This window comes from Meles meles, unplaced genomic scaffold, assembly GCF_922984935.1.
Source record: "Meles meles unplaced genomic scaffold, mMelMel3.1 paternal haplotype, whole genome shotgun sequence".
NCBI lineage: Eukaryota > Metazoa > Chordata > Mammalia > Carnivora > Mustelidae > Meles > Meles meles.
In genome coordinates this window covers 734,508-757,359 of record NW_025721109.1, presented here as the reverse complement: position 1 = coordinate 757,359, position 22,852 = coordinate 734,508, and the positions used below count along the sequence as shown (strand labels likewise).

Genomic DNA, 22,852 nt, shown 5'->3' with positions numbered 1-22,852 from the left:
GCGAAGGAAAACAGCTTTCTTCCCTTCATTCAGAAAGACACCAAAACCTTGGGACCCATGCCAAATCCCCACTGAGGCAGAATCTCCCATGGACCAATGAGGCCACCCATCCATCCTATGCAAACCGAGACACACAACCCAGACATAAAAGCCTGTGCTCCTGCTCCCCATCACCCTAATTTCAGATAACGAGGCACTGCCCTCATGGTCTGCATATCGGGCCTGCCATCACGTTGCCCCACACCCTATCCGGAGTATGTGTTTGCATACTGTTGTCCCTAAAGCCCTGGCTGACAGGCTGTCCAGGATAGGACCTCTGGAGCCACAGCAGAGGACTCTGCCCGCCCTCCTGAAGGAAACTCTGCCCGTCACATTTGCACAAACCTTCCAGATTCGGAGACAGTTGCAAGGCCCCTGAGCCCACCCAATTTCTATGGCCGCTCTGGACATAGAAGCACAGTCTGACACAAACGAGACACCTACCTCCAGGCAGACACCCAGGTCAATGACCCTGAGTCAGAAGATGGAAAGTGACATGTCCCTAGGACCTCAACGGATCCCTAGGTGAAGTTTGCAGTCATCTGTCCCCAGAGGAAAGTTTTGGAGTGTAAGGCTCCTTAATTAATGTTACTAGACTACACAAAGCGAAAATCAAGCAAAGCTTTATTTCATACCAAGCATCAAAAACAAACAAACAAACAAACAAACAAAAAAAAAAAAACAGTTCAGGCCATTTCTTATGACTAGCAATGATGAGGACAACACCGCTCCCGATCACAAAGAAGCGTGGATGTCGAGGACCACAACCCTGACGACACAGACTCTGCTCCCCATGACACCAGACTGACAAGGCCGCTACCCAGACGAGGCCGCTGTGGACGAGGCTGCTCTGGACGGGTCCACTCCAGATGAGGCTTCACCCCAGAAGAGGCCGCTCTAGATGAGGCTACATGCTGGACAATGTCCGTACCTGAAGATAAAGGCCGCTCCAGACCAGGCCACTCTCCGACGAGGCCGCATGCTGATGAAGTGGCTTCCTGGAATGACACCGCTCTGGCGAGGCTGTGCCTCGGGGAAGCAAGGCTAGTCTTGGCAGGGCCACGGTGATTAGGGTCGCGGCCTGCCCTGCTGCTCAGGGAGGCGAGGCTGCTCCTGGTGGCGCTGCTGCTCGGGGTGGGGCAGCTCCCAGCAATGCCGCTCCCGATGCTCCCAATGATCCTGAAGCTCTGAAGCTCTGAAGCTCCTGCCGACCCGACACTATCAATCCTACGACTACCCTAACGGCTCTCAATGGCTACTCTAATGGCTACTCTAACTTCTCCTACTACTCTAGCGGCTATTCTAACTCTTGCTACTTCTCTAAAGGCTATTCTAACTCCTCCTAATTCTCTAACCATTATTCTAACTTCTCCTACTTCTATAATGGCTATTCTAACTCCTCTTACTTCTCGCCAACCCCAGGCTCACAGACTAACCTTTAGAGAGGTGGTGGAGCCTGGCCCACACACAGGTAGCCAATGAGATTTCAACTCACTACAGTTAATATATGCACACCCCATTGATTGGATACAGCTATCTGGCCTTGCCCGCCCCTATATCCGGGGTTTACAAGTAAGTTCCTCTGGCTAACCAAGCCCCTACATTCCCCACTTTTCTTTGGAAATTAGTCAAATCCTTGACTTTTCAGCAAGTTCTGTGTTCCTGTATTGTAGGGGGGTTATATTGAGCATGTAAGACTAAATTTTTTATCGCTCCAGTTTTCTTTGGTACAAATGACATTAGAGAGTTTATAATACAGGGGCCAAAAAGTAACAGTAGTGCACAGTCAGCTGAGTTAAGCAAACAACGTTTTGTATAACCTTTTCCATTTTTTTCCTGATTCCGTTCATCTAATTTCCCACCTATACTTTACATGAACAGGTAAAAAGAGGAGCAACAATAAACTCACAGTTTTTTTAGTTTTAGCTTTAGTCTATGGTCAGCGGGTTCTGTCAACTGAAGCTTCCATCTCTGCGGGGCGTCCTCATGCTTGGCTTGTTTGACGTCACCTGCATGAATCCAGGCCCTAATGTTCTCTACTTTTACATTAAATGGTCCCTTCCAGCGAGGCTACAAGTTTCCCCTTTGGTAGCAATGTATCCAAACCATGTCCACAGGTTGGTAAGGATGTGGTTCCACCTCCGTCTCCATCCCAATATGGGCAGTCCGGATCCCTGAGTGGGTTTTATTTAAGACAGACTGTAATACCTGCAGTGACTGGAGTACAGATTGGTCAGTCATTTCTGCTAGGGCAACGTCTTGTAGTCAAGGAAGGGGGGAGTCTCCAAACATTAATTCCAATGGGGTCACCTTTCTTAAATAGGGTGTACTTCGTGCTCTGAGGAGGGTGACAGGAAGGAGATCCACCCATCCACCGCCAGTCTCCAGAATTAGTTTTGTTAAGGTCTCTTTAAGAGTCTGGGTCATTCTCTCTACTTGCAGGGAACTCTGGGGCCGGTAGGCACAATGTAGTTTCCAGTTAGTGCTCATGTCCTTGGCCAATGCCTGTGACATTGAAATTGAAAATGCAGGGCCATTGTCTGACCTGTTCACAAGAGGCAGCCCAAACCTAGGAATTATTTCTTCTAGTAGCTTTTTGGCTACCACTCCTACCGTCTCATGTTTGGTGGGAAAAGCCTCTACCCAGTCTGAAAACATATCTACAAAAACTAACATGTACTTGTGCCCATATTTTCCAGGTTTCATTTCTGTAAAATCTATTTCCCAACAAATTCCTGGTTCCTTACCTCTTTGCCTCTTCCCTCTTTCCATTTTAGCTCTTCCCACATTAACTGCCTGGCAGTGAGCACATCTATCAACTACATCCTGAACCATACGCCCTAATTTAGAAACCTGGAATTACTTGCCTATAAGCTCCTTGAGTTTGCCTATCTCCAAATGAGTACCCTGATGTATCTGATCTACTAACTTTTTGACTAGTCTTTGAGGAAGAATTATCTTTCCTCCTTCAGTTTTAGCCCAGTCCCCTTCCTAATCCAATTTAACCAATTTCTGTAAATACTTTAACTGTTCTTCTGAATTGTTCAGTTTTTTGTCATCCAAGTAAAACTTCAAAGCTTCAGGTTACCAAGAAATCTCAAAGCTGCTTTAACAATTACCATTAAAACCCTGAGACAGACAATTAACCATCAGTTCAGTCATCTCTTTGCTAACAGATTTCATGTTCCACCTGGGCCCATTCTACTTCAGATGCCATGCTTTCCCACCAGCAAGGGGGAGGGGCTAGGCAGTCTACATGGGACCAGAGAAGGCAAGGAATTCCTCGAAACAAAGGGAGTTTTGGAAGCTGCTTGGGAATATTCTTTCAAGTCTGTGACCCAAGTTAGAATAAACTCTGTTGGCTCTAGTTATTGCCCTTAACACAGGAAATGAGTGAGGAAGAAGCCCCACATCTATTATGAGGAACAGAGAGATTAAAGTCAGAGTCCCCTTACTCTCTGCCTGTCCCATCCCCCAAACACAACAAACAACACAGCAGACAAAAAAAAGACAAGAAAAGACAACTGCAGGCCTAGCGGTCCTGCCACTGGTGGGGATTTTCTAAGGGGAATCAAACCCCATGACCGCCTTGGGGTACTCGTAGCCCCAATAACCACCTCGGGGGATTTGAACCCCCGATGACCACCTATGGGGACCCAAACCCCCTGTCTGCCTAGGGGGACTCAAACCCCCTGCTGACGGCATAGGGGGTCTCCAACCCGCTGGTGACCATCTAGAGGGACTCAAACCCCCTGACCATCTAGGGGGACTTGAATCCTGCCGACAGCCAAGGGGGACTTTAACCCCATGTCGATTTACCAACAGAGGAATGGGGCATCCCTGCATCCATTCCAGGCCTGCAGAACATAGCTGCTTCCAGCTTCTTCCTGGTAGACCATAGCCTGTAGCTCCAACCAGACAGATGAACAAGATCCCAACACCTCCGGAGGCTTTCCCCATAAATTATGATGCTGGCTCAGTTCTCATTGTTTGTTCCCGGGCGAGGCCCAAATGTTAGGGTCCGTGATCAAAGGAAGAAGATTGATACAAAGCAAAAATCAAGCAAAGCTTTGTTTCACGCCAAACAACGAAAATCAACCTGACCGGTCGGGGCCATTACTTATGTAGAAGTGAAAAAGATGAGGACACTGCTCTCGATGACAAAGAGGCGTGGATGACGAGGACGACAACCCTGATGACACAGACTCTGCTCCCCATGACGCCACTCCGACAAGGCCGCTCTCCAAACAAGGCTGCTCTGGAAGAGGATACATGCTGGATGAACGCCCCAACTGATGATGAAGAGGTCGCTCCGGACCAGGCCACACTCCGATGAGGACGCACACCAATGAGGCCGCTCACTGGGATGATGCCACTCTGGCGAGGCCCCAGCTCTGTGCAGCGAGGCAGGTGGTGTCGAGGCTGGTCGCGGGTGGCGCTGTTGCTCGGGAAGGTGAGGCTGCTCGTGGCGGTTCCGCTTCCAGCAATTCTGCTCCTAATGCTCCCAATGATCCTGAAGCTCTGACCCTCCCGACGACCCCAAAGCTACCACTCCTACAACTATCCTAACAGCTCCCAATGGCTATTCTAACTCCTTCTACTACTCTAAAGGCTATTCTAACTCCTTCTACTTCTCTAATGGCTATTCTAACTTCTCCTACTTCTATAAAGTCTATTCTAACTCCTCCTAATTCTCCAACTGATATTCTAACTCCTCCTATTCTCTAACAGCTATTCTAACTCCTCCTACTTATTCCTCCCACCCCTTAGCCTTACAGACTAACCTTTATAGAGGTGGTTGAGCCCAGACCACACACAGGTGGCCAATGAGATTTCAACTCACATTTAATACATGCACGCCCCACTGATTGGATAAGGCAATCTGGCCAGGCCCGCCCCAATATCCGGAGTTTACAAGTAAGTTCCTCTGCCTAACCAGGCACCTACATTAGTACCTACATATTTTCCAATGCTAGGTCCCTGGTCCAAAAACCGAACACCTCCTGTCCCCAGAAGGCAACCTGGCTCTTGGGAGCTGCGTCCAACCATCAGGGGAGGAGAATCCTGCATGTCGCCTGAGCACTCACCTCATTCTAAGGTCTCCCAGTACACAAGCCCACATGATGTCCCATCAGCATGAGGCTCCCTGTCAACTCAGTCCCCTGGGCACTTGCTCAAGAGCCATCAGATTGAAACTGCCTTGCTCCTGGGCTGAGAGGAAATGCTGAGCTGGGCTTTCCGGACATCTATGTGGTGAGCTCTGCTACCATGTGTCTCCATAGGGGGGACCAGGGAGCCATCAAAACAGACACCCCATGTTCCGCAGAAGAAAAGCTTGCTGTTCAGAGCAGCTCACAAGCCCCAGCCTGGGAAAACCTCCATGGCCTCATGAGGCCACCCTTCCATTCATCTAGCATCATGCAAACAAACTCCAGCGTGACCATCTGACACTCACCCTGACTAAGGTGCTGGAGATCTCGATTCAGATGCTGCCCATTGGAACTACCATGTGCTCTGCACTGAACAGAAATGGCGCTTGTGTGGCAGACTTCCGTCCTCATCCTCCTGGCCAACAAGGCCTCCAGATGGAAATTCTAGAGACACAACGCTGCCTTCTCACTGCCCACCAAAAAGAAGAAGGGTCCTATGGGTCTGCCCAGAATCCCCATGTGAGAATCAACCTGCATGTCTCTAGACGGAACCCCAATGACCAGGCCGACTGTGCACTAATGTTCTGTGTGACACAGCCTGAGCCCCGACTTCTAGTCAGCCCCCCAGGTAGTGGGTGCCATCTCCTGCAATTGGGACCAGTCATGGCCCTAGGCTTTCATGTCTACCCAACCTGGGTGTTCAGGCATCTGTGCCCAGACCATATCTCAAATCCCAGCCTATGGGAGAACCTCAAGCACAAAGGAGCACTCTTCCTTCCCCACGGATGGACAAGCTTGCTCTGCATTTGGGGGTCACACCCTCAGAGTGGGAGCCAGCTTCATGGTCCGTGAGAACACAGGCCCACCCAGGAGGTCCACTCTGGGCACAAACAGGCATTGTGACCATCATCCTGAGACTGCTTTCAAACAAGCCCCCTTGCTACCTGTACCAGGATCCTGCATTTTGGGCCTGCCATGCCCATAGGCCCAAATTTTCACCCTCGGTTGGGTTCTCCAGGCACCTGGACAAAGAAGCCGATTCTGGAATCCCTGCTATGGCGGCACCCCTGAGACGGAAAACAGCTCTCTTCCCTTCATCCAAATACACACCAAAACCTTGGGAGCCATACAAAATCCCCACAATCTCAGAATCTCCCATGGACCATGAGGCCATCACTCCATTCCGTGGCCAACTGAGACACACAGCCCATACAGAAGAGCCTGCGCTCACGCCTCCCTGTCGAACTAATTATAGATTTCGAGGAACTGCCCTCACGGTCTGCAGATCAGGCCTGCCATCACCCCGCCCCTCATCCTAAACCGAGTTTGCGTTTGCAGACTTTTGTCACCAAAGCCCTGGCCACAGGCCCTCCAGGATGGGGCCTCTTGAGCAACAGCACAGGACTCTCCTGCCCCCTGAAGGATATTGTACTCGTCACAGTTGCACAAACCCTCCAGATTGGGAGACAACTGCAAGGCCCCTGAGCCCACCCCAATTCTGTAGGCTGCTCTGAAAAAAGGGGGATTCTGACACATGCCAGAAACCTACCACCAGGCAGACACCCTGGTCAATGACCCAGGGTCCGAAGGTGGAAACTTACATGCTCTTAGGACTTCAACGGAACCCTAGCTTAGGTTTGGAGGCATCTGTCCCCAGAGGCAAGTTCTGAAATACTTCGTATATTCCAACGGTTGGTCCCGGTCCACATAACAGAATACCTCCTGTCCCCAGAAGGCAACATGGCTCTTGGGAGCTGGGTCCAACCCTCGGGGGGGGGGGATCCTGTATGACACCTGAGTCTCTGACACATTCTAAGGACTCACTGGACACAAGCCAGCATGGTGACCCATCAGCATGAGGCACCCTATCAACTCAGGCCCCAGGGTTCATCGCGCCAGAGCCACCAGATCGAAATTGCCTTGTTCCTGGGATGCAATGTTAAGCTGAGCTGGGCTTCCCAGGCATCTATGTGTTGAGCTCTGCTACCAAGTCTTTCCATATCAGGGAGTCAGGAGCCATCAGAACGGACTCCTCCTATCCCGGAGAAGGAAAGGTTGCTGTTCAGAGCAGTTCACAAGCCCCAGCCTGGGAAAACCTCCATGGCCTCATGAGTCCACCCCTCACTTCATTGGGCATCATGGACACAACCTTCAGTGTGAGCGACCATCTGACATTCACCCCGACTCAGGTGCTAGAGATCTCGAGTCAGACACTGCACATTGGAACTGCCATGTGCTCAGCACTGTAGTGAACTGGTGCTTGGGTGTTCAGACTTCCGTCCTCAACCTCTTGGGCTGCAAGCCCTCCAAACTGGAAATTCTGGAGCCACAACGCAGCGTTCTGCCTGCCCTCCTGAAAGAAGAAGGGCCCTATGGGTCTGCCCAGAATCCCCATGTGAAGATCAACTTGCACGGCCCTACACGGAACACAAATATCCAGGATGCACTGTGCACAAATGCTCTCTCTGACACAGCTTGAGCTCCGACCTCCAGTCAGCCCCCCAGGTAGTGGGTGCCATCTCCTGCAGGTGGGAACGGCCATGTCCAGATGCTGTCATGTCTACCCAAACTGAGCGTTCAGGCATCTGTGACCCAACCATAGCTCAAATCCCAGTCTATGGGGAACCTCAAACACAATATAGCACTCCTCTTTCCCATGGCCAGAAAAGCTAACTGTGGGGAAGGGGGTCAAATCCTCAGAGTGGGAGCCAGCAGCATGGCCCTTGTGACCACGCCTACCCAGGAGCTCCGCCTTGGACATAACCAGGTATTGTGACCATCAGCCTGAGCCGGCTTTCAAACAAGCCCCCTCTATAGCTGGAGCAGGAGCCCGCATATCATGCCTGCCATGCCCGTGGGCCCAAAATCGCACCCTTCATCGGGTTCTCCAGGTGCCCGGACACAGAAGACATCTCTGCAATCCCTGCTATGGCAGGAACCCTGAGACAGAAAACAGCTCTCGTCCCTTCATCCAGAAAGACATCAAAACCTTGGGAGCCATGCAAAATCCCCACAGAGGCATAATCTCCCATGGACCCATGAGGCCAGCCCTCCATTCCATGGCCAACCCGGACAAACAACCCAGACAGAAAACCTGCACTCCCGCCTCCACGTTGCCCTAATTTCAGATATGGAGGCACTGCCATCAAAGTCTGAAGATTGGGCCAGCCATCACCTCGCCCCTCACCCTAAATCGAGTTGGTGTTTGTAGACTTTTTACCCCAAATCCCTGGCCGTCAGGCCCTCCAGGATGGGGCCTCTGGAGTCACATCATAGGACTCTGCCTTCCCTCACGAAGGAAACACTGCCACTTACAGTTACACAAACCCTCCAGCTTGGGAGACACCCTCAAGACCCCTGAGCCCACCCTATTTCAGTGGCTGCTCTGGATAGAAATGAGCAGTCTAACACATGCAAGACACCTACATCCAGGCAGACAGACACCCAGCTCAATGGCCCTGAGTCAGAAGATGGAAACTGACATGCCTCTAGGACCACAACCGGACCCTAGCTGAGGTTTGCAGGCATCTGCCCCCAAAGACAGGTTCTGGAATACCTACATATGGTCCAAAGCTTGGTCCCTGACCAAAAACAGAGCACATTCTAAGGTATTCTTGGACACAAGACAGCACTGTGTCCCATCAGCATGAGGCTCCCTGTCAATTCAGGCCCCTGGGCACTTGCCCCCGAGACAACAGATCGAAACTGCCTTGTTCCAGGGCTAAAAGTATAAGCTGAGCTGGGCTTTCCAGACATCTATGCGGTGAGCTCTGCTACCATGTCTTTCCATACGGGGGACCCTGGCGCCATCAAAACAGTCTCCCCCTGTCCCACAGAAGGAAAGTTGCTGTTTGGAGAAGCTCACAATTCCCAGCCTGGGAAAACCTCCATGGCCTCATGAGTTCACTCCTCCATTCATCGGGCATCATGGACACAAATCCAGCTTGAGCGACCATCCAACTCTCGCCTGACCCAAGTGCTGGAGATCTCGTGACAGATGCTATACATTGGAACTGCCATGAGCTCGGCACTGAACTGAACCATAGCTTGTGCGCTCAGACTTCCGTCCACACCCATCTGTCCTGCAAGCACTCCAGATTGGGAACCAGCCACATCGCAGCTTTCTCCCCACTCTCGAGAAAGAAGAAGGCTCCTATGGGTCTGCCCAGTATCCCCATGTGAGGATCAACCTGCAGGGCCCTAGACAGAACCTCAATATCCAGGCCGCACTGTGCACTAATCCTCTGTGTGACACAGCCTTAGCACCGACCTCCAGTCAGCCCCCCAGGTAGCAGGTGAAATCACTTGCAGGTGGGACTGGCCATGGTCCGAGGCTGTCATCTCTACCTAACCTGGGTGTTCTTTCAACTGTGTCCAGACCATATCTCAAATAACTGACAAAGGGGGCACCTCAAGCACAAAAGAGCACTGCTCCTTCGCCATCGAAGGAAAAGCTTGCTATGGGTATGGGGGTCAAACCCCCAGAGTGGGCGTCATCTGCATGGCCCATGAGACCTTGCCCACGCAGGAGGTCTGCCCTGGGCACAAACAGGCATTGTCACCATAAGCCTGAGCCTAGTTTCAACAAGCTGTCTCGCTATCTGGACCAGGACACCCCATTACCGTCTTGCAATGCCCCTAGAACCAAATCCTCATCCTCGGTCGGGTTCTACAGGCGCCCAGACCCAGAAGCAGGCTCTGGAATCCCTGCTATGGCGGGTCCCCTGAGGCAGAAAACAGCTCTCTTCCATTCATCTAAAAAGACACCAAAACCTTGTGAGCCCTGTAAAATCCCCACAGAGGCAGAATCTCACATGGACCCATGAATCCACACCTCCATTCCATGGCCAGCCAAGACAACAACCCAGACAGAAAAGCCTGTGTGCTCCCACCTCCCTGTCGTCCTAATTTCAGATCCCGGGGCTCTGACCTCATGGTCTGCAGATCTGACCTTCCATCACCTCGCCCGTCCACCTAACCTGAGTTTGAATTTGCAGAATTTTGTACTCAATGCCCTAGCCATCAGGACCTCCAAGATGGGGCCTCTGGAGCCACAGCGCAGGACTCTGCGTGCCCTCCCAATGAAAACTCTGCCCGTCACAGTTGCACAAACCCTCCAGATTGGGAGACACCTGCAAGGCTGAGCCGCCACCACATCTAAGGTCTCCCTGGACAAGCTAGCATTGTGACCCATCTGCATGAGGATACCTGTCAACTCAGCCCCCTGGGCACTTGCCCCAGAGACACCAGATCAAAACTAATTTGTTCTTGGGCTGAAAGGATAAGCTGAGCTGTGCTTTCCAGACATCTATACAGTGAGCTCTGCTAACATGTCTTTCCATATGGAGAACTCTGGTGACATCAAAATGGACTCCCCTGTGCCGCAGAAGGAAAGCTTGCTGTATGGAACAGCTCACAAACCCCAGCCTGGGAAAACCTCCATGGCCTCATGAGGCCACCCCTCCATTCATCGGACATAATGGACACAAACTCCATCATGAGCGAACATCCGACACTTGCCCTGACTCAGGTGCTGAAGATATCGACTCAAACGCTGCACATTGTAACTTCCATGTGGTTTGCACTGAACTGAGCCAGCGCTTGTGTGTTCAGATTTCCGTCCTCACTCCCCTGGCCCCCAAGCCCTCCAGACTGGGAACTCTGGATCCACAAGGCAGCCTTCTGCTTGACCTCAAGAAAGAAGGGCCCTATTGGTCTGCCCTGAATCCCCATGTTTGGATCAAGCTACATGGCCCAAGATGGAACCCCAATATCCAGGCTGCACTGTAGCCTAATGCTCTATCCAACACAGCCTGATCCCGACCTCCAGTCAGGACAGAGGTAGCGGGCACCATCTCTTGCAGGTGGGACTGGCCATGGCCCATGGCTGTCATCTCTACATAACCTGGGTGTTCAGGCATCTGTGCCCAGACCATAGCTCCAAACCCGGCCTATGGGGGAACCTCAAGCGCAAATACCACTCCTCCTTCCTCACAGCTGGAAAAGCTTGCTGTGGGGATGGGGGTCAATTCCTCAGAATGGGAGACAGCTGCATGGCCTGGTCGATCAATTTCAGATCCTGAGGCATTGCCCTCACGGTCTACAGATCAGGTCTGCCATTACCTCAGGGCCCCTCACCCTAACCCGAGTTTGTCTTTGCCGACTTTTTTCCCCAAAGCCCTGGCCAACAGGCCCTCCAGGATGGGGCCTCTGGAGCCACAGCCCAGGACTCTGGCTACCCTCCCAAAGGAAACTCTGCCTGTCACAGTTGCACAAACCCTCCAGATTAGGAGACACCTGCAAGGCCCGTGAGGCCCCCCAATTTCATTGTTTGCTCTGGACAGAAATGCGCAGTCTGACACATACCAGACACCTACCTCCAGGCAGACACCCAAGTCAATGGACCTGAGTCAGAAGATTTAAACTGACATGCACCTAGGACCCCAACGGATCCCTAGCTGAGATTTGCATGCAACTGTCCCCAGAGGCGGGTTCTGGAATACCTACATATGGTCCAACGCTTGGTCTCTGAGCCACAAAACTTAACACATTCTAAGGTCTCCCTTTACAAAAGCCAGCATTGTGACCCATCAGCATGAGGCTCTCTTTCAAGTCAGCCCCCTGGGCACTTACCCCAGAGCCACCAGATCGAAACTCCCTTGTTCCTGGCTGAAAGGATAAGCTGAGTTGGGCTTTCCAGATATCTATGTGGTGAGCTCTGCGACCATGTCTTTCCATATGGGGGACCGTGCGCATAACAAGACATTGTGACCATCAGCCTGAGCCTGCGTTCCAACAGGTCCCCAGGCTAGCTGGACCAGGAGGCCGAATATCATGCCTTCCATAACCCTAGGCCCAAAATCTAACCCTTGGTCGGGGTCTCCAGGTGCCCAGACCCAGAAGCCGACTCTGGAATCCCTGCTATGGCGGGACCCCTGAGACGAAAACAGCTCTCTTCCCTTCATCCAGAAAGAGACACCAAAACATTGGGAGCCATGCAAACTGCCCACAGAAGAAGAATCAACCATGGACCCATGATGCCACCCCTCTATTCTGTGGCCAACCAAGAAACACAACCCAGACAGAAAAGCCTGTGCTCCCACCTCCCCATCGCATATTTCTGATCCCGATGCACTGCCCTCACAGTCTGCAGAGCGGGCCTGCCATCACGTAGCCTCTAACCTTATCCCGAGTTTGGGTTTGCAAACATTTGTCCCCAAAGCCCTGGCCCACAGGCCATCCATTATGGTGCATCTGGAGCCACAGGGAAGGACTCTTCCTGTCCTCACGAAGGAAACTCTGCCTGTCACAGTAGTACAAACCCTTCAGACTGGCAGACATCTGCAAGGCCCCTGAGCCCACCCAATTTACTTGGCCACTCTGGAAAGAACTGCTCATTCGGACACAGGCCAGACACTTACCTCCAGGCAGACACCCAGGTCAATGGCCCTGAGTCACAAGATGGAAACTGACATGCTCCTAGGACAACAACAGAACCCTAGTTGAGGTTTGCAGGCATCTGTCCCCAGAGGCAGGTTCTGGAATACTGGCATATGGTCCAACTCTTGGTCTCTGAGCCAAAAAAAAAAAAACAATACCGTCTGTCCTCAGAAGGCGTCCTGGCTCTTGGGAGCTGCGTCCAACCCTCAGGGGAGGAGAATCCTACGTGGCACCTGAGCCCCGACACATTCTAAGGTATCCCTGAACAAAAACCAGCATTGTGAACCATCAGCAGGAGCCTCCCTTTCAACCTTCCCCCTGGGCGCTTGCCCCAGGACCACCAGATCGAAACAGCCTTGTTCCTTGCATGAAAGGATAAGCTGAGCTGGGCTATCCAGACATCTATGCAGTGAGCTGTGCTACCATATCTTTCCATATGGGGGACCCTGCCACCATCAAAACGGCTCCCCCTGTCCTGCAGAAAGAAAGCTTACTGTTCGGAGCAACTCACAAGTCCCAGCCTGGGAAAACCTCCATGGCCTCATGAGGCCACCCCTCCATTCATCGGACATCATGGACACAAACACCAGTGTGAACAACCATCAGACACTAGCTCTGACTCAGGTGCTGGAAATCTCGAGTCAGATGCTGCACCTTGGGGCCATGTGTTCGGCACTGAACTGAACCTGTGCTTGTGCATTCAGACATCCATCCTCACACTCATGGGCTGCAACGCCTCCATATAGTACATTCTGGAGCCACAACGCAGTCTTCTGCCGACCCTCCAGAAAGAGGAAGGGCCCTAGGGGACTGCCCAGAATTTCCACTTGAGGATCAACCTGCACAGACCATGATTTCACCCCAATATCCTAGGCCACCCTGTGCACTAATGCTCTGTCTGACACAGCCTGAGCCCCTACCTTCCATCAGCCCTCCTGGTAGTGGGCCCCATATCCTGCAGGTGGGACCTGCCATGGCCAGAGACTGTCATCTCTAACCAACCTGTGTATTCAGGCATCTGTACCCAGACCATAGCTCAAATCCCGGCCCATAAGGGGGACTTCAAGCATAAAACATCACTCCTCTTTCCCCACAATGGAAAAAAGCTTGCTGTGGGGATGGGGCTCTAACCCACAGAGTGGGAAAAAGCTACATGTCCCATGAGTTCATGCCCACCCAGGAGGGCTGCCCTGGCCACAAACAGACATTGTGACCCTCAGCAAGAGCACGCTTTCAAGCCATCCCCCTCGCCAGCTGGAACAGCAGCCAGCATATTGGGCCTGACATACCCCTAGGCCCAAATCCTCACGCTCATTCGGGTTCTCAAGGCACCTGGACCCAGAAGCCGACTCTGGAATCCCTTCAATGGCGGGACCCCTGAGAAGGAAAAGAACACTCTTCCCTTCCCCACGAAAGACACCAAAACCTTGGGAGATGGGTAGAATCCTCAAAGAGGCAGAATCTCCCATGGCCCCATTAGCCTACTGCTACATTTCATGCCCAACCGAGACACAACCCGGACAGAAAAGCCAGAGCTCCTGCCTCCTCCTTGCCCTAATTTCAGATCCGGTGGCAATGCCCTCATGGTGTGCAGGTCAGGCCTGCCATCACCTCGCCCCTGACAGAATCCCAAGCTTGTGTTTGCAGATTTTGTCCCCAACACACTTGCCGACAGACCCTCCAGGAAGGGGGCCTCTGGAGCCACAGAACAGGTCTCTGCCTGCCCAACTGAAGGAAATCCATCACAGTTGCACAAACCTCCAGATTGGGAGACTCCTACAATGCCCCTGAGCCCACCCCAAATTCATTGCACGCCTTGGAAAAAAGGCGCATATGGACACAGGCCAAAAACCTACCTCCAGGCAGATACCCCAGTCATTGGCCCTTAGTCAGATGATGGAAGCTGACAAACACCTAGGACCTCAATGGAATCCTAGCTTAGGTTAGTAGGCATCATCCTCCAGAGGAAAACTCTGGAATACGTACATATGATCGAACACTTGAACCCTAAGCCACAAAACAGAACACCTCCTGTCCTCAGAAGGTAACCTGGCTCCTGGGAGCTGCATCCAACCATCAGGGGAGGAGAATCTTGCATGGTGCCTGGGCACGCACCACATCCTAAGGTCTCACTGGACTCAAGCCAGCATTGTGACCCATCAGCAGGAGGCTCCCTGTCACCTCAGCCCCCTGGTCACCTTGCCCCAGAGCCACCAGATCAAAACCGCCTTGTTTCTGGGATGGAACTGTAAGCAGAGCTGGGCTTTCCAGACATCCATGAGGTGACTTCTGCTACAATGTCTTTCCATACACCAGATCCCGGTGCCATCCAAACGGACTCCCCCTGTCCCGCAGAAAGAAAGCTTGCTGATCGGATCAGCCAACAAGCCCCAAAGTGGGATGACATCCAAAGACTCATGAAGCCACTCCTCCATTCGTTGGCCATCATGGACACAAACACCAGCGTGAGCGTCCATCTGACATGTGCCCTGCTCAGGCACTGGAGATCTCGAGTCAGATGCTGCACAATGGAAATGCCATGTGCTCGGCACTGAAATGAACCAGCGCTTCTGCATTCAGAATTCTGTCCTTACCCTCCTGGGCCACAAGACCTCCAGAGAGTTCTTTCAGAAGCCCCAAAGCAGTCTTCTGCCTGCCCTGCAGAAAGAATAACATGCCTAAAGGTCTGCCCAGAATCCCCTCATGAGGATCAACCTGCACGGACCTCGAAGGCACCCCAATATCCTAGTCTGCCCTGTCTACTAATGCTCAGTCTCACACAGCATGAGCCAGGACCTCCCATTAGCCAGCCAGGTAGCAGGCACATACCCTGGAGGTGGGACTTGCCATGGCCAGAGACTGCCAACTCTACCTGACCTGGGTATTCAGGCATCTGTGCCCAGATCACAGCTCAAATCACGGCCTATGGTGGAACCTCAAACATAAGAGAGCACTCCTCCTTCTCCATGATGCATAAGCTAGCTGTGGGGATGGGGGTCTAACCCTCAGAGTGGGAGCCAGTTGCATGGCCCATGAGACCACACCCACCCAAGAGGGCCGCCCTGGCCACAAACAGGCATTGTGACTCTCAGCCTGAGCCTGGCTTCAAACCACCCCCTGGATAGCTGGACCAGGAGCCCGAATATTGGGCCTGACATGTCCCTAGGACCCAGTCCTCAACCTCGGTCCCGTTCTCCAAACGACCGGACCCAGAAGCCGACTCTGGAGTCCCTGCTATGGCGGGATCCATGAGATGGAAAAGAGCACTCTTCCCTTCCCCCCAAAGGACTCTAAACCCTTTGGAGCAGGGCAGAATCTTCACAGAGGCAGAATCCCCATGGCCCCATTAGGATACTACTACATTCTGTGGCCAACAGAGGCACACAACAAAGACAGAGAAGCCTGTGCTGCCGCCTCCCCGTCGCCCTCATTTAAGATCAAGCTGCACTGCCCTCATAGTCTGCAGATCGGGCCAGCCATCACCTCACCTCTAAACCTATCCAGATTATCTGTTTGCAGACTTTTATTCCCAAAGACCTGGTGGACAAATCCTCCAGGATGGCGCCTCTGGAGCCAACGTGCAACACTCTGCCTAGACACTCGAAGGAAGCTCTGCCCTTCACATTTTCACAAACCCGCCAGACTAGAAGACACTTGAAATGCCCCTGAGCAAACACCAAATTCATAGGTTTCCTTGGAAAAAATGTGCATTCGGACACAAGCCTGCAACCTACCTCCAGGCAGATACCCAGGTCAATAGCCCTGAGTCAGAAGATGGAACCTGACATAGCCCTAGGACCTCAATGGAACCCTAGCTTAGGTGCAGGCATCTGTCTCCAGGGGCAAACTCTGGAATGCCTACATATGGTCCAACACTTGATCCCTGAGTGAGAAATCAGAACACATACTGTCCACAGAAGGCAACCTGGCTCTTGGGAGTTGCGTCCAACCCTCAGGGGAGGAGAATCCTGCATGGTGACTGAGCCCCCACCACATCCTAAGGTCTCACTGGACACAAGCCAGCCTTGTGACCCATCAGAATGAGGCTCCCTGTTACCTCAGCCCCCTGGGCACTTTGCCACAGAGCTACCAGGTCAAAACGGCCTTGTTCCTGGGCTGGAAGGGTAAGCGGAGCTGGGCTTTCCAAGGATCCATGCCGTGGCTTCTGCTATGATGTCTTTCCATATACGGGACCCTGATGCCATCCAAACGGACTCCCCCTGTCCCACAGAAGGAAAGCTTGCTGTTCGGAGCAGCGCACAAGCCCCAGCCTGGGAAGACCTCCATGGCCTCATGAGGCCACCCCTCCATTCTTCGGCCATCATGAACACAACCTCCAGCATGGGCGACCATCTGACACGTGATCTGACTCAGGTGCTGGAGATCTCAAGCAAGACACTGTACATTGCATATTCCAGGGGCTCGGCACTGAAATGATCCAGCGTGAGTGCGTTCAGATTTCTGGTCTCACCCTCCTGGGCCGCAAGACCTCCAGATTGCTCATTTGGGAGATGGAACACAGGCTTCTGCCCACCCTCCTGAAGGAAGGGCCCTCGGAGTCTTCCCATAATCCCCATGTGAGGATCAACCTGCACGGAACTTGAAGTTACCCCAATATCCTAGGCCGCCCTGTGCACTAATGCTCTGTCTGACACAGCCTGAGACCTGACCTCCAATCAGGCCCACAGGTTGCAGCCCCTATATCCTGCAGGTGGGGCCTGCCACGGCCAGAGACTCTCATCTGTACCCAACCTGGGTTTTCAGGTGTCTTTGCCCAGACCAGAGCTCAAATCCCGGCCTATGGGGGAACCTCAAGCATAAAAGAGCTCTACGCTTTCCCCACAATGGAAAAGCTTGTTGTGGAGATAGGGGTCCAACCCTCAGAGTGGGAGCCATCTGCATGGACCATGAGACCATGCCCACACAGGAGGGCCGCCCTGGCCACAAACAGGCATTGTGACCAACAGCTTAAGACCGCTTTCAAACCAGCCCCCTCACTAGCTGGACCAGGAGCCCGCATATCAGGCCTGAAATGCCTCTAGGCCCAAATCCTCACCCTTGGTCTGGTTCTCCAGGCTACTGGACTCAGAAGCTGACTCTGGAATCGCTGCTATGGCGGGAACCCTGAGAGGAAAACAGCACTCTTCCTTCCCCACAAAAGACACCAATCTCTTCGGAGCCAGGCAGAATCCTCACAATGGCAGAATCTTCCATGGCCCCATGAGGCTTCCATTCCTTCCGTGGCCAACCGAGACAGAACCCAGACAGGCAAACTCTGGAATTCCTACATATGGTTCAATACTTGATCCCTGAGCCACAAAATCACATCTCCTGTAAGCAGAAGGCAACATGGCTCTTGGGAGCTGCATCCATCTCTCAGAGGAGGAGAATCCTGCATGGCACCGAAGCCCCTGCCACATTCTAAGGTCTCCCTGGACACAAGCCAGCATTGTGACAAATCAGAATGAAGTTCCCTGTCAACTCAGCCCCCTGGCACTTAGCCCCAGAGCCACCAGATCAAAATGGCCTTTTTCCTGGGCTGGCAGGCTAAGCGGAGCTGGGGTTTCCAGGCATCAATGAGGTGATTTCTGCTACAATATCTTTCCATACGGGGGGCCCTGGTGCCATCCAAACAGACTCTCCCTGTCCTGCAGAAGGAAAGCTTGCTGTTCGGAGCAGCTCTAAACCCCAGCCTGGGAAGACCTCCATGGACTCATGATGCCACCCCTCCACTCGTCGGCCATCATGGACACAAACTCCAGGATGACCGATCATCTAACACGTGATCAGTCTCAGGTGATGGAGATCTGGGGTCAGACGCTGCACATGGGAAATGCCATGTGCTCCAAACTGAACTGAACTGGCCCTTGAGCATTCAGAATTCCATCCTCTACCTCCTGGCATGCCAGCACTCTAAAGTGTTCATTCGGGAAACAAAACGCTGTCTTCTGCTTGCCCTCCAGAAAGAAGGTCCCTAGGGGTCTGCCCAGAATCCCCACATGAGGGTCAAGCAGCAGGAACCTCAAAGCACCCCAATGTCCTATGCCACCCTGTGCACTAATGCTCTGTCTGACACAGCCTGAGCCAAGACCTCACATCAGCCACCCAGGTAGCGGGCCCCATATCATGAATGTGGGACCTGCCAAGGCCAGAGATTTTCATCTCTACCTGTAAGGGCCTGGTTGGCCAGATGGAGTCATTCTCTGTTTATGTAGTGAACTTAGATTGACCCCAACCCTCCCTGAGGAACTTACTTGCAAAGCCTAGATGCAAGGGCGGGTCAGGCCAGGTGAAGACATCCAATCAGTGGGGAGCACATATATCTACTAGGGTAAATTGAAATTCAATTGGCCACCTCTGTGTTACCTAGCAGTTTTTTTCTGTGTGTGGCAGACCTAGCGTGACTGTGCAGTTTTCTCTGTGTATTGCAATCCCATTGGCCACCTGTGTGTGGGTGGGGCTCAACCACCTCTATAAAAGCTGGTCTGTGAGGCTGCAGAGCTATATATATATATATATATAGCAGGAGGAGTCAGAGTAGCGGGTAGCAGAGCCATTGGGAGCAGCCTCATCAGCCTCGCCCCCCTTGAGCAGCAGCAGCAGCAGCAGCAGCTCCTTCCACAGTTCAGCTAGAGTGGGCATGGCAGGCCATTGATCTGGGATGATGCTTTTCCTCTGAATTAAGAGAGTTGGTCAACATGGCTCTCCCAATGACTGCAGCATGTAACGTTAAATGATGATGACGGGTGTGCTGTCCAGGGCTCTTCTTTCAGGGGTAGTGATCATGCAGAATGTCACTCTCCTTGAAGCCTTTTCAAAGGAGTTTCAGGTAAAGTCAGGAAGACAGAGCCCTCATCCCTTAGGACTGGTGTTTCAGAACACTAGGAGATCAACACAAAGACAGCACAATGCATCCATGCCCTAGCTCTTTCTTTGAAATGTGACGTTCCTTCCCTTATTCCTACCCTTATCTTCCAACCTGACCAAGCACTAAGGGCAGACCCTTCTCCATAGAACAAATTGAGAAAAGAACCTACGAAAGGACGCTCTCACCCACAGGATGTCAAACCTCCCAGAGTTCTCATGATACCCATTAGTCCTCCATGTTGATTGAGAGATCTATACATTGCAGTAGAAGTAGGAACTCCTGGCTGTCTCTGGAGAAATATTGGCCAAAAGGATGGTACAAAGAATGTCATTTTCTTTTCTTTTTGTATAAAAAGGTGAAGTGGGTAAGAAAGAGCAAAGACCACCTGAGTTCATGAGCAGGCAATCAGGGCTCTTTTTGGTCCGTCGCAGGCTTCCTACCTAAAGCCATAGGACTCATAGCTCATGAGAGAGGGATTGCTGCTTCAGTGAAGTCAGCTTCTGTGACGTCACAAAGTCTTGAGCTCCTCGCAACCACTCCTCCCCAAGCCATGTCTAATCACTCCACATGGCTTTAGTAGTCATGGGTCAGCCAGGAGGTGCCAAAGCCCTCCCAAAACTTTGGAGCCACCTTGGTATTTTACCAAGACAGTTTATGAAGCGAGTTGGTGTCACCTTCTCCATGGGCGAATTTATAGTCTTTGGCTGGGACTGTCACCACCAGCCTTCTGCACTCCTGAGAAGGGCAAGCATCCACAATTCCATCTTACACCCGAAAGCTCAAGAAATGGTCAGGACTACAACCAAGCCTCAGGCCAGGAACTTCACCCTCCGCACATGTGCGTGGTCCTCCAACCCAATCAGGTCCCTTGTGTCAGGAAAATTGTCACCCGAGGAAAATTCCCAGTGAGCACACGCAACCATGCTATTGACATGCTTGTCATCTTCAACAGTGAGAAAACGAGTTCCTCTAGCATCTCCAGTAACCATACCAAGATATCATCCCCATCTTCCAAGCTGGCCAAGCACCAAAGCAGACCCTATACTCTAGAACCTTAGGCCCAAGACGGACTCGTCAGTTTGGAGCCAACAGGAGCCAGCACTGAGCCTGGTGGAGGAGATCCATTGCCCTTGTGAAGCCATTGGAAAGGTTTTTGTGCCAGTTTCAGGAAGACAACATGTATCTACCAAAGGACGCCTTGAAGAGGATCCAATGGCCTAAGATCCCTAAGGATTCCCCCAGGGTGGTGCAGCTTCCTTCTGTGGAACTAATTCGAAATGTTTCAGCACAAGGCTGCCTTAAGCCTCCCATTTTCATTCCGTAATGGTTTTCATAGGATAAACACACAGTGCCTGTTGTGGATGATGGGCATGTTCTAAATGAGCCAGGTGAGGAGGAACAATGGGAGAAGGAGGGGCCATTGCAATGGGACAGAAAGCGGATGCTCCATGCTGGTGGGGGAGTTGCAGGAAGATGAAGAAGAGGAGAACAAACAAGGGAGCTCAGAGCCAAGGTAGGGCATTGTAGGATGCTGGGAGGTACTCTGGACCTGGCTGCGTTCCATAAGGGCTTAGTTCCAAATTGAATAAAGCATCCTCTGTCCCCGGTCAAATCTTATCTACTGTTCCTTGTTGTGGTGGTGGTTTTTCGACGATGTGCTTGCATGTATGGGACAGAGAGAGACAGTGAGAACATAATCAGTGAGGAGGCTGGAGAGGGAGAAACAGACTTGCCTCTGAGTGGGGAACCTGAGGTGGGAAACATTGCAATGAGCCTGGGATATGGAGCAGAGCTGAAGGCCACTTCTGAACTGATGGAGACACCCCTGGACACAATCTTTGTCTGCTTAACACCTCATTGTGCTAGACAAGACCTCCTGCTCTGTTATGGTTTAGAAATGCAGGGGATAGGGGTTTGGTTGGGCTGGTGTGGCTTGCTCTATAAAACGTGCTGCTAGAGCAGGCACAGCTGTTCGCCTCGAAGTCACGCACCTGGCTTTAGAAACACTCTTCTCAAAAGCATATTTGGGCGAAGAGAATTCCTCCATTGCTAGCTTTGGAAGGGTGAATGACACTATATCTTGCATTGCTCTGCTTCTGTGGATGGTGCTAGGGGTCCTCTGTGCCTCAGAATCTGGATCTCTGTTTTCAGATGTTTTCAGCTCTGATTTCTCAAAGAAATGTTGGGCCCACTATTTTCTCTCTCTTCTAGGTCTCCTACAATAAGCACCCATAGACATTCATTGCAGTCATCGATTTCCCTAAGTCCATTGTCATGTTCCATCCTTCTTCCTTCTCTCCTATGCTTCACTTCTTTTTTTCCCAGTACTTGTGTTCCAGGTATCCCATTGGATCCTCTGGTTCTGCCAACTTCCTGAAAATTGCATCCAGCCTGCTAACAAATCTTTTCCTACAGTCTTCTTCATTTTGTTTAATTTTATTTTATGACCCTTATCTCTATCTGACACAGGCCAGAAACTCTCAGAGGCAGAATCTCCCATGGCCCCATGAGGCTACTGCTACATTCTGAGGCCAACCAAGACACACAACACAGACAGAAAAGCCTGCGCCCCCGCCTGCCTCTTGCCCTCATGTCCGACCTTGCGGCAGTGCCATCACTGTCCCCGTATTGGGCATGCCATCACTCGCAGCTAACCATATCCTGAGTTTGTGGTGCAGACTTTTGTCCCCAAAGCCCTGGCTGAGAGGCCTTCCAGAATGGGGCCTCGGGAGCCTCAGCACAGGACTCTGGTGCCCACAAGAAGGAAACGCTGTCCATCACATTTGCAAAAAAACCCCCAGATTGGGAGATACCTGCAATGTCACTGAGCCCACACCAATTTCATTGGCCGCCTTGGAAAAAAGGCGCATCCGGACACATGCCAGGCACCTACCTCCAGGCAGACACACAGGTCAATGGCCCTGAGTCAGAAGATGGTACCTGACATACCTCCAGGTCCTCAACAGAACCCTATCTTAGCATTGCAGGCATCTCCCTCCACGGGCAAACTCTGGAATAGCCTGAGCTCCAATCTCATATTAGCCTCCCAGGTAGCGGACCCCATATACTGCACGTGGAATGTGCCAAGGCAAGAACTGTCATCTCTACTCAACCTGGAATTTCAGCCATCTGTGCCCAGACCATAGCTCAAATCCAGTCCTCTGGGGGAATATCAAGCATCAAAGAGCAGTCCTCCTTCCCCACGATGGGAAAAGCTTGCTGTAGAGATGGAGGTCTAACCCTCAGAGTGGGAGCCAGCTGCATTGCCCATGAGTCCATGCCCACCCAGGAGGGCTGTCCTGGCCAAAAAAAGGCATTGTGACCCTCAGCCTGAGGGTGCTTTCAAACCAGCCCT

General features: G+C 52.1%; 1 long non-coding RNA gene across 1 annotated transcript; it reads right to left on the bottom strand.

Moving 5' to 3' along the window:
- Nucleotides 1-1,250: 1,250 nt before the first annotated feature.
- Nucleotides 1,251-4,844, bottom strand: LOC123935975. The gene is made up of 3 exons (XR_006817049.1): nucleotides 4,803-4,844; nucleotides 3,729-3,734; nucleotides 1,251-1,359 (listed from the first exon to the last, which is right to left on the bottom strand). It is a non-coding gene; the product is annotated as an uncharacterized LOC123935975 (long non-coding RNA).
- Nucleotides 4,845-22,852: the final 18,008 nt, after the last annotated feature.